This window comes from Bubalus kerabau, chromosome 1 (assembly GCF_029407905.1).
Source record: "Bubalus kerabau isolate K-KA32 ecotype Philippines breed swamp buffalo chromosome 1, PCC_UOA_SB_1v2, whole genome shotgun sequence".
Classification (NCBI taxonomy): Eukaryota; Metazoa; Chordata; class Mammalia; order Artiodactyla; family Bovidae; genus Bubalus; species Bubalus kerabau.
In genome coordinates this window covers 234,021,287-234,034,433 of record NC_073624.1, presented here as the reverse complement: position 1 = coordinate 234,034,433, position 13,147 = coordinate 234,021,287, and positions in this window count along the sequence as shown.

The window sequence follows — 13,147 nt, the reverse complement described above, 5'->3', positions numbered from 1 at the left end:
CCATCTATTTCCCATGAAGTGATGGGACCAGAGGTCATGATCTTCGTTTTCTGAATGTTAAGCTTTAAGCCAACTTTTTCACTCTCCACTTTCACCTTCATCAAGAGGCTTTTTAGTTCCTCTTCACTTTCTGCCCTAAGGGTAGTGTCATCTGCACATCTGAGGTTATTGATATTTCTCCTGGCAATCTTGATTCCAGCTTGTGTTTCTTCCAGTCCAGCATTTCTCATGATGTACTCTGCATATAAGTTAAATAAACAGGGTGACAGTATACAGCCTTGATGTATTCCTTTTCCTCTTTGGAACCAGTCTGTTGTTCCATGTCCAGTTCTAACTGTTGCTTCCTGACCTGCATACAAATTTCTCAAGAGGCAGATCAGGTGGTCTGGTATTCCCATCTCTTTCAGAATTTTCCACAGTTTATTGTGATCCACACAGTCAAAGGCTTTGGCATAGTCAGTAAAGCAGAAATAGATGTTTTTCTGGAACTCTCTTGCTTTTTCCATGATCCAGGGGATGTTGGCAATTTGATCTCTGGTTCCTCTGCCTTTTCTAAAACCAGCTTGAACATCAGGAAGTTCACGGTTCACATATTGCTGAAGCCTGGCTTGGAGAATTTTGAGCATTACTTTACTAGCGTGTGAGATGAGTGCAATTGTGCGGTAGTTTGAGCATTCTTTGGCATTGTCTTTCTTTGGGATTGGAATGAAAACTGAGCTTTTCCAGTCCTGTGGCCACTGCTGAGTTTTCCAAATTTGCTGGCATATTGAGTGCAGCACTTTCACAGCATCATCTTTCAGGATTTGGAATAGCTCAACTGGAATTCCATCACCTCCACTAGCTTTGTTTGTAGTGATGCTTTCTAAGGCCCACTTGACTTCACATTCCAGGATGTCTGGCCCTAGGTCAGTGATCACACCATGGTGATTATCTGGGTCGTGAAGATCTTTTTTGTACAGTTCTTCTGTGTATTCTTGCCATCTCTTCTTAATATCTTCTGCTTCTGTTAGGTCTATACCATTTCTGTCCTTTATCAAGCCCATCTTTGCATGAAATGTTCCTTTGGTATCTCTGATTTTCTTGAAGAGATCTCTAGTCTTCCCCATTCTGTTGTTTTCCTCTATTTCTTTGCATTGATCGCTGAAGAAGGCTTTCTTATTTCTTCTTGCTATTCTTTGGAACTCTGCATTCAGATGTTTATATCTTTTTTTTTAAATTTTATTTTATTTTTAAACTTTACAAAATTGTATTAGTTTTGCCAAATATCTTTGATGGGTAAGCTGGGTCTTTATTTAAATGTGTTTGTCCTATATATTTTTAAAAGATAACTGTGAGCTTGCATAGACTATTCAGCTTCAGGGACTTTAAAAAATTGCTAGACTGATTTTTTCCCTTGCGTTTTCTAAAAAAAGACTGGATTTGAATTTTGGGGTTATATTAGTTAGGGCATGCTAGAACTGTTGCTATCCCCACCATACAGATGAGCTGAGGCTCAATGAGGCCTCACGGTTTAAACCCAGCTTGACTCCAGCTTTCCTTTCTTAGTTGGTAAACTCCTCTCCCTCCTTTTTTTTCTGGCTCCCCTCCACTACCTTCTTTTTGTAAGATTCCCCCCCTCTCCCCGTTCTTCTAGTTTTGACTCCTACAGTCAAAGGTATACTCGATTTTTGAGCTGTTGAATCACTTCCCATAAATCAGTCAGTGCTTAGTCACCAGGAAAGTTTAGAAATTCACTTACCACCTAGATCAGCCAGACCTGAGTAGTTGAAGAGAGCAGAGTTCATTTGTTCCGTGACTCCCGTGTGGTCAATGTCACAGAGCTCTTTCAGCCAGCTGCCTGCCTGGAGGTCTTCCCTGTCACTGGGGAGCATAGAATGGAATCCCTTTCTTTGAAACCTCTGGGTTTGCTGGTATTTTTAAAAAGTATGTTCATAAAGAAGTTTTTTATTTTTTTATAAGTCTAAGCTTATTTTCAAGATAGGCAAGTGTTATGGTTGAAGCTATAGATGTATCAATATGCACATATGTTTATTTATAAGTACATGCAAAGAGTTCTGGGAGAATTCTCTTTGAAGCAGAAATAGCTATCCTAGAGAAGAAAGTGGAAATGCAGGAGCTCCAGTCTTTATGAGACATATTTCTATATAGTTTTCATTTTTTCAGTGGACAATGGCTTATTTAATTAAAGAAATTAAATACCAAGAAATATTGTACTATGAAGAAATGTGTATGGTCTTGGCAAAATTCTGTGGCCTCTCTGGGTTCCAGTTTTCTCATTTCCAAAGTGAGAAATTAAACGATCTCTGAGGACCCTGCCAGAGCACTAATATTCTCCAGTTCTTTCTGTTTTATCTTATAAAGTGTCGACCAGATCACAAGCAAGGGTAGGAAATCACTGTAATTTGCCTTTTAAGAGTAAATAAAGTTACAGGCTTAATTTCTTCTGTTCCCAGAAGTCATACAACCTTGCATCTGGCTCATTCATTTCATAGATACTTATTGAGCACATATTGTGGGGGCAGAGAAGATTCTGATTGCAGAGGGCAGAGCAGTGAACACTAGTGACAGGGCCCCTGCAGCTGCCAGAAACAAGACAGAAGATGAAGAAGAATGTATAAAACATCACAAGTTAGAATAACTGGTATGTTGGGACCATAGGTGTTGGCAGAGAGGGTGCTCAGGTAGCCATTCTTAGGAGAAATTCAAAGGGATGTCTGAAGGGTAAAAATGAGCAGGTGTGCAAAGAGCTGCAGGAAGTTGAATTCTGAGAGGTGGGGCGAATATGAAAGTCTAGAGGTGGGAATGACTTAGTGCATCGGAGGCTGGGGCACAGTTAATGGGCCGGGGAACAAGATGAGTGAGGTCAGAGGGGTAGGCATGGGGCAGGGCCTGCAGACTAACCATCCTGTGGGTCTAAGAGCCTTAAGTGTTGGTGAAAGATTTTTTGCCAGAGAGTTGTGCTCTGATGTCATCAGTGAAGGTTAGAACTTTTGGTATGTTTTGAAGTAGAACTGTGACAGGTTTTAGCAATGGAGCAGGTAAAGAAAGTGGGGCTAAAAAGGGAAGAAGGAAGGATGGTATAGAACTAAGAGCCAGCCCTGACCAGAGCCCTGCCAAGAAGCTGCAGTGTTGGGTGGGGGCTCAGATCAAAATGTTAATGTCATTTAATCATAAATGAAACTCTAAGCGCTGCTTCAGGCTTGGAGTTGAGAAGGGAAGTGTAAGGTATGGCTCTGGCCCTGAGAAGCTTAAGGCCATTTTTAGGCTGGTGAGATACACACACAATGGCAGCCATACCACTAAAAAATGCTTGCAAATCCTTTGACACTCCCTCCATTGAGATGCAGCAGCTTCATCCCTTCTCCTGGACTCTGGGTGAGCTTGTGATTGCTTTGATTGATAGAGTATAATGGAAGTGATGGCACATGATTTTGAGGGAGGATTATAAGGGGAGTGCCTTGTTCACCATCACACTCATACTTGGAGCCTGAACCTCATGACTACCTGGGAACCACCACACTGTGAGGAAGCACAAGCCACGTGGAAAGGCCACATGTAAACCCGGAAAGTGACTGGAAGACCCAGTCATCCCAGTTCAGTGCCAAACATGAAGCTAAAGGAACCTCCAGATGATTCCAGTCCCCGGTGGTGACCTAGGCTTAGCCTTTGAGTCTTCCTACCTGTGGCCCCAGACATCACGGATCAGAGGAGAGCTGTGCCCTGTTTAAATCCCTGACCCACAGAATGTGATTGTTGGAAGTGACATTTGGTGCAGCTTGTTACACAGCAGTGAAACCAGAGCAGCCAGAGTCATTCTGAAAAGGCTATGCACTATAGGGTTACAACTGTATGATGTTCTGGAAAAAGTAAAACTGTAGAGACAGTAAGAAGACAAGTGGTTATCAAGGGTGAGGAGGAGGAAAGAATGAATATGCAGAACACAGAAGATTTTTAGGGCAATGAATCTCTGCCTGACACTATAATAGTGGATATGTGTGATCATACATTTATACAAACCCCTAGGATGTACAGCACTAACAGTGAACCCTAATGGAAACTGGGGGCTTGGGGTGACGGTGATGTATCATCATAGGTTCATTGATTATAACAAGTGTACCCCTCTTGAGAGGGGTGTTGATAATGGGGCAGGTGGCTCAGCTGGTAAAGAATCCACCTGCAAGGTAGGAGACCTGGGTTTGATCCCTGGGTTGGGAAGATCCCCTGGAGAAGGGAACAGATACCCACTCCAGTATTCTGGCCTGGAGAATTCCATGGACTGTATAGTCCATGGGGTTACAAAGAGTTGGACATGACTGAGTGACTTTTGCTCACTTTATGCTGATATGAGGGCAAGGAGTGTATGAGAATTTCTGTACATTGTTCTCAATTTTGCTATGAATCTAAAGTTGCTCTAAAAATAGTCTTATAAAAAATAAAAACAGGGCAGCAATCTAGGTTGGTCAGTTTTTTGAGCCAAATATTTTCTTTTTTTTTGGCCTCATGCAGCATGTGGAACTTCCCCACCCAGGGATCAAACCCATGTCCCCTGCATTGATAGCATGGACTCTTAAGCACTGGACCACCAGGGAAGTCCTTGAGTGAACTATTTAGAAGACTTGGATTTTAGTCCTGGCTTTGCCACAAAATCACTCATTTCAGGTTTTGATTCTAAGCACAGATTATTGACACCAGTTGAGGATTTGATGCTAACCTGATGCCAGTCTGAGTGGCCCAGGAGGAGGGACAACAGTTTCAGCACCCTGGACCCCAGTATCTATATACCTGGGGCTTCTTTGGGGTGCTCTGTCAGATGCAGAAGCAGCCCGGGTCATTATGTCCAGTGGCCTCGAAGGTCACAGGTTTCCTACCTTCCTTTCCTCTCCTGATTCCCCTCAAGGATCATGGGCCTTGCAAAGCAGTGTTGGGGAGACTATGGGAGTTCTTCACTCTGCTCTTCTCAAGTTCTACACTCACTTGCTTTGTGACAGCTGGAGAAGTGCTGTTCCTCTGATGGGACTCAGTTCCTTATTTGTGAAACAGAGATTTGGACAAAACAGGAGCTAAGAGGCATTTTTGTCTTTTTTTTTTTGTCTTTCTTTTTTTTTTTTTTTTTTAAATTTTATTTTATTTTTAAACTTTACATAACTGTATTAGATTTGCCAAATATCGAGTACCCCAATGTTCATCGCAGCACTGTTTATAATAGCCAGGACATGGAAGCAACCTAGATGTCCATCAGCAGATGAATGTCTTTCTTTTTTTTGCATGAGAGTCAATTGAGGAAAAACAAAATGATGACAAGTTTTGGGAAACGTTTCTTCTTTCTCTAATTCAAGATGAAAATGACATTTAGAGAGCCAAAAGTTGCATAGAAGATGCTTAACTCTTTCTCGGTGGTCATCATCACTAACAAATGTGTGAGGACTAGAGTGTGCCTGATATTGTGCCATGTGCTGAACATGCTTGAGGTGGTTAAGTGAAGCCCTGTGAAGGCATCTTTATCCCCATTTTAGAGATGAGAACATAGAAGCTTGTAGAGGTTAACCAGCTGCCTGATGTTATCCTGCTGCCAGGATTTGAGCACAAGACGCCATATTCCTGACTCTTAGCTACCATGCCGTCATGCTCTCAGTTCATCCTCAGGCATGAAGAACCCTTCTATGGCTTATGTTCCATGATTTTGAGATTTTTGTGGCCTCCGTCTCCTCAGAATTTACTCCTTCGGTGGCCCTGGAGAAGAGATGGATCTCTGCAGAGTGGAGGCCAGGCCTTGGTACTTTCATTGATGATTAGTTTTTCCCCCCTCCAAAAAACATCTGGGCCACATGCAGAGGTGGGGCTTCCTCAGCCTCTGTGTCTAGGCTGAACTGCAGCCACCAAGGATGGCAGTGACAGAGGTACTACCTGCTTCCCATCTGCTCTGTTGCCCAGAGCACTGCCTTTGGGGGATAGGAACTCTTTTTCAAAGTCCTCAACTCCTAGTGAATGAACAGAGCAGAAGCATGGCTTTTGACATTGGATAACTTCTGAAACCTGCTAGTTTTATGGTTAGATGGTCAGGCTCTGAGGTTCCAGACATGGGCCCTAATTTTGATTCTGCCTTTTATAACTTTCAATCTTGGGCAAATGACTTATTTTCTCTTGGCCTCAGTTTCCTCATTTATAATAGGACACTCTCAGTCTCTTATAGGCCAAGTTCTTGTGAGGACTAAGTGGCCAATGATGCAAAATGTTTGCTTAACACCATGCTCATGAAATCTGAGCTACTAGCATAGCAACCCACTCGAGTATTCTTGCCTGGAGAATCCCATGGACAGAGGAGCCTGGAGGGCTCCAGTTATGGGGTCACAAAGAGTTGGACATGACTGAAGGACTTAGCATGCACGTATCTTCCTTTTCATCCTGAGGGAGCGAGTTGGTGATGTTGAGCTGTCTTGGGCTACAATTTAGGGGTAGAGAGATGAGCTAGAGCATCACTAGGCAGGGGAGGGATACAAACCATGACAGTGATAGTAACAATAGTATCAGTGGTGCTCCCTTACAACTGGTGTAGCTCAAGGAAGTTTACAAAATGCATGCCAATAAATATGCGTGGACACATATATAGCTTTTGTTGATCCTTCACATGACCCTGGAAAGTAAGGAAACCATATTACATGATATATTGATATCATAGAGACCATAGCTATGTTTACCTTGATGGGTACAGGATATGAGGAGGTGAGAATTCCTTTCTGAACTCTGGGAAGAATGGGGACGTTTGGGAGGGAAAACCAAGAACCAGTGCCAAGGGACCTGTCTATGATTCATATACTGCATTTTTAAAAGAGCAGGCTAAGGGTGGACCCAGCTACTTGTAAGAGGTGGTGAGTTTCCATAAGCCTCAAAGTAGGCATGCAGTAGGCACGTGTTAGATTGTGACCATCCCACCCAGCTCTCTATCTGGCTTAATTGTGAGAGTCCAGGGGTCTGGAAAATTGCATATGATTAACTCAACAGGTAGAAAATGATAATCCTATGAGTCCCAGACATCCGTGATCTCTTTCACCTTCCCCTCCCTGGCACAGGCATGGCTGCACTTTTGTAATAAGATTAGCACAGTTGGAATGTCATTTCTGCAGGACTGAGGTGGCCAGTCTGGTCTGCCTGCAGCCTTCTGACTTGAATTCTACATTTGCTTCTTGCCACTTTGGTCTTGCTGTGCTGGTCTGGAAGAGGGATGGGCAGAAATGGCTCAGAGTGCCGATGCCAAGGTGGCGGGGGGCGGGGGGGGGGGTTGATGAGAAGTGTGGATGTCGGCAGGGTGCCAGCCAGTGGAAAGGGGCAAGTGGTCAGACAGATGAGAAAAGAACAAATGGAACTGAGCCCATGGGTGGGCTGATGCCTCTCTGTGGGGGCAGGGAATGCCAAGTTGAAAGAAAGTAACACTGTTGATCCCTGCCTCAAGTGTAGGCTGGAGGAAGCTTTGACACAGATTTGACCACTTCATGAGTCTTGGATTTTCATGGCAAGGAAACAGGCAGATCTGCATGTTGAGAATTTGAAACCACAATCCTTCTGAGACGTGGTCCCTGAACTGAGTCATCCATTATTCATTCATTAATTCATTGGGTACCAAATATGTACTAGGCTTGGTGAGGTGGTGGATTGGGAAGATTTCTGGTTAAATGTCCTGATTTGATCTTGGGCAACACATTCAATGCCTCTGAGCCTCTGTTTGCTCATCTGTAAAGTGGGGATCTGAGTGCCTGCTTTGTGCTCTTCACAGGGTTATTTTGAAGCTAGAATGAGGCCATATGTGTTGCCCTGAAGCAACCCTTTCTTTAATGGGTATAGAAGGAAAGAGGGCATGGTAGAGAATTGATTTTCATTGTAAATCCCCATCTCCAAAAAAGTAACCATGAGCCAGTTTACAAAGCCATGATTCTGGGTTCTTAATGAAGATTGAGCATTTCTCTTTCTACTAGGCTGGGTTAAAGGCAAGTTTGGAGCCAGACAACTCTGAAATGCAAACCTGGCCCCCACAACTGTCAGTTCTGTGATGTCAGGCAAGTGAAAACAGATGATGCCTGCTGCTCTGACCACTTTCTTGGGCATTGAAAGAGAGAGTGTATGTAATGCTGTCAGACAGTGGCTGGCTTCTAGAAAGTTATGTGACTGAGAAGCCGAATAATCTGATACTCTTCTAATTGATATTCTTTAAATAATTTTGCCACTATATAGAGGAGAGGGGCTATGCTATTAGGGAAAATGGCAGCACCATCTCTGTTTGCTTGTCCCAGAGAGGAAGGAATTCAAAAGACTCCTGGTTCACTCCTTAGAAGGCATTCATTGCAACCATCTGAAGGGTAAGCAGAATCTTTGCCAACTTCTAGAAGGCAACAAAGACACCTGTCACCCTTTGGTTTGACTCTTCCTGTAAAACAATGTCAGTTTTCTTCTCTTCATGCCTTTGCTTGTAAGGCCAGTCCTGGGCCAAACACATCCTCAAGTTAGCTGATGCATGCCTTTGCTTTTTCCCTCCACAGAAGGGGTATCCCGGGACTTCCCTTTCCGTCCAGTGATTGAGACTTTGCCTTCTAATGCAGGGTGTGTAGGTTCAATCTCTGGTCAGGGAGCTAAGATCCTACATGCCTCTTGGCCAAAAAACTAAAACATAAAAACAGAAGCAATTTTGTAATAAGTTCAGTAAAGACTTTAAAGAAAGTCCACATCAACAAAGATCTTTAAAAAGAAATGGGGGTATCCATCATCAGCAGCTCTCTGGAGGCATCCTTAGATATAGTGAAGAGATCATGAATCAGGGATTCATATGCCAGTCCCAGCTAACCCAGTTTTGCTTCTGTTAATTTGGGTGCATCTCTTGACCTTCCTAAGCCCTGGCTTTTAATTGATAAAACAGATGTGCTTATCTCTCCTCTGCCCATCATTCAGGACAATGCTTTGGATCAAGACAGACCATATTTATGAAGGAGCTTCATCGCTGCAGAATTCTGTGGCAATGTGAAATATGGTTATTCCAGAACAACCATCACTTGAAGGAAAAGAATCAAATTGAGTGAGTGGAATTTTGTGTGTGTGAATTGATAGGATGAGAATAGATTTCTCAGGGACTTCCAAAAGCACTCCACAGCTTCCTGTCCTTGCTGGCTGGTCAGTCAGTACACTTTGCCTCCACCATTTTTCTCTCTTTCGAGACTCTCATTTATCTATGCAGTCTCTCTCAAATCCACACAGAATTTATGCATTTGGTGTGCTTCCATCAAAGGCAGCACATGTAAGGCAAAGTTGATGGCCTATTGTAAGTGTCCGATCTCTGCTGCAGAACAGAAATAAACATGAACAAGACATCCCTGAAGCGATTTGATAGGAGATACAGACGGAGACAGAGGAGTAGAGGGAGAGAAAGTAGAGAGAGACCCTCCGCTAATAGACTCCTTCTGGAAAGATGAATTAGATAGACTTTTATGGACAGAAAGGAACCCATTTGAAGCCTTATTGCTGCCTTAACACGAAGTCTTTTCAGAGAACTTTTGCCTTATTTGTGAGTTCACCGTCACAGCATCCCCCAGAAGACAGGTTAGCAGGAAGGTTTTATTTTCCCTGATAGCACAGAAGAAAATGGAGGCAGACAGAAGCCAGGATGGTGATACTGGTGCCTGCAAGACGGTTTGGGCAGGAAAAATTTGAATATGGTCAAACCAATTTGAAACCAGTTGCTACCATAGAGCAATTGGTTCGAGCTCAGTTACTGACATTCTTTTTCCTAATTAGTTATTATACAGTTCTTAGTTGGTCACTGATTGAAGAACCAGAATTCCTCTTGTTGTCAGAGATAGAAATATAACTCAAAATAGCTTAGGCAAGAGACCAGCAATGGTCTCCCACCACTGAGAAGTCCAGGTAAGGGCTAGTCTCAGGGGCTCAGAGGACATTAGAACTCTTTCCCTCCAGCCTGCATCTTGGCTGGGCTGAGTTGTCTTTGTTCTCGTCTACTGCAGAGGAGTCTGGAACTCTATGATTCAGAAGATAGCCCTTGGATAACTTTAGCTTGAACTAAAAATGGAAAGCCCCCCCTTGTCATTCAAACTTCAGATTAAAAATGTCCCAGGGAAGAGTGCTTAATTAGAACTGAATTTGGGTCACGAGATCACATCTCGCCCAATCACCATGGCTGGCACAAAAAGAGACTATAATTGCCTGGCAGGGATATGGGGAGGGGCAGGGTACTTCAGCACCACCTGGACCACATGATTACAGGGTGATGGTAGCAGTTCCCCAAAGGAAGGGCTGCAGGTGGCAAACCCACAGGTGTTTACTCTCAGTATTGTATCGATCTTTTAGTGGTTTTCCCATAGCTGAGAATTTAGTTTTTATATAATCACTAAATGGTTTCTAAGCACTTCATTAGGCTGATGACTCAGTCAAATTAACAGTTTTTTTCTTCCTAAGTGAGTTTGTGTGTAAAGACAGAACCTCTAGTTCACAACCCATTTTTTGGAAAGAAAAACCAAAATGATTTTTTTAATGATTATAGTTTCAAGGCAAGATGACAAAAAGGCTAATGAGGTGTTTTATTTTCTTTTTTAATCTAGATAATGAAGTCTTTTAAAAAATCATTCTTTTCCTCCCAGAATTGTTTGGGATAACTGTTTAATTTTCCACTTCAAACTCCATATACATCCAGCCTCATGCTTGTCTGCTGAATAATCAATTTCGGCTATCTCTTCATGACTGCTTTTTAAGGTAACTACATTAAAACAAGGGCTTCCTAAATGTAAAAATACAGCATTGCCTTCAGTAACCTTTAACTTTCCATTCTGAACTCTTTGCTCTCCTTCCTATGCTTATCCTGTTCTTCAGGTGTCTCTCTACCATTCCTATCAAATGCTAATATCAAGAAAATACCTTGTAATAGGCATTGAAATACAGTTTGAATTTGCTAGATATTTTTGTTTACCAAGAGCACATACAAAGAAACTTAACTTCGTGGAATTAAAGGCTTTATCCTGGATAAGGAATCTGGGGAACACAGTGAACACCAAGGAAACATTTGGGGGAAATTTGTATCACAATCCTGGAGTCCCACCATCTAGGCATTTGCCTGCTTTATTTAGATTTGAGACTAGTCTTAGTTTTAGCTGCCTCAAACCAAAACCAAAAAACAAAACAACAAAACAAAACAAAAACCCACCTTGCTCAGATTGTGGTTTATCCAGACACACTTAACTAGCCCTACCTATGTGTGTGTATGTGTGTGTTAGTCCCTGAGTCTTGGGGTCTCACAGACTTGACTCTCTGCGACCCCATGGACTGTAGCCCACCAGGCTCCTCTGTTGGGCTCCTCTGTCCATGGAATTCTCCAGGCAAGAGCTAGAAAAAAAGGCCAGACATTGATTTGTCAGGTTGTTTGAGTGTGAGATCTCTTTGCTGCATACAGAGTACCCTGGACTTGGAGCCAGAACAGGTAGCTTCTATCTAGTCTTGGTTTTAATTGGGAACTTACATGACCCTGGGCAAGTCACTTACTCTCTGGGGCCTCAAGTTTACTTTTTTTCTTTTTTAAATATAAAATATAGTTGGATAAAATCATGATTAGATGATTTCTAAGGTCCCTACTAAACCTTTCAGGACTGTTTTGATTCACATTCATTGATGTAAAACACTCATCCAATGGAAATGCAAGTCTGTCTCCCCAAGGATATGTGAGCGTGAGATCAGACAGTATATGTGAAATGCCCAGCTCAGAGCAGATGTTCAACAAATCACCACTGATTGTTGTACCACATGGTTCCCGTATCTTGGTGTTTATGGATTGACTTTGTGGCCCGCTTTCTTTGTTGGTAGCAGCAGCCTTACTGTGGCAACAGTTGAAACACACACAACAGCATCCTTATGTAAATACACCCAAGGATCCCCTGCCATGCGATGCTTGTGAGACACTGTTGTCAACATTTCTGAGGGGCCCAAACCCTGCCATCCACTAGGAACGGAGGAGGTTTTGCTGCAGCAGGGGTGGTGACTGTCCTTCCTCATCTTGTGCTCGTGATTTATGAGTTCACCATGGTTCCCTTTACTGAGTATAGACAGGGGTCAGAACCCTTCTTTGTGTCTTTGGTGGTTCAGTCCCTCTTGGTGCCCTTGAAGTCACTGGCTCCTCCCCTGGTGGCTAATTGCATAGTCAAGCAAATGCCACCCATAGGTGGTGGGTCTGTCTCCTCCCAGTAGTGTCCTTCTGGTTTTTTTTAAAACTAGAACTGTTATGAGGACAGATGGCTTTCTATGATTTATTCCCGTGTTATAGGAATTATGGGAATTCTAGGTAGCTGAGTTTTTCCTTCCGCTTCTGGGCTGTTCTTGGCTCAGGTATAGAATTGGGATGCTCCTTCTGCCTCACAGTCTTCCTGCCTTGGGGATGAAGTGAGAGGAGTGGCTTGAAGTGCTTACACAGTGCCTGGCATATAGTAGATGCCTGAAATATGCTTCCTGCTGAACTTAATACCTGATTTCTGAGTGAATTTCTTTCTCATCCCAGAAAACTTCAATTCCCTATTTCAGAATGAATTAAGTAACAGCTCCCAATGTCCAGTCCAGCCTTCTCATTGCTCACCTTGGCCAAGGGGTGCCAGTTGTATTGGGTACATGCCCTTTCCCAAACAGGTCCCGCCTATTCCTGCCTTCATGCCCTGGCTTGTTCTGTTTCCCTTCTTTGATGGTCTTCTCTTGTATGTCTGACTGTGTGATGTCTATAGACCCTCAAGGCAACACACACGTCATCTCCTCCTCTGATTATTTCCCCAGTCAGGAATGATCTCGGCCTCTTCTGTACACCAAAGGGCATTTCAGCTCTACCTTTCCCATTCATCAAGTCATTCAGCAAATGTTGACTGAGGATCTATTACATTCTGGCATTATGCTGAAGCAGACAGGTCCCTGATCTTGTGAAGGCATCATCTAGATTGGATGGGTAGATTTCGGAGTGCCCTTTTTATTTTTTAGTTTTATTTATTTATTTTGGCTGTGCTGGGTTTTCCTTGCTTTGCACAGGCAAAGAGCAGCGGGGGCTGCTCTTTGCTTATTGCACACCACAGGCTCTAGGTACACAGTCTTCAGTTGTTTAGTAGCTCAGGAGTTGTGGTACATGGAC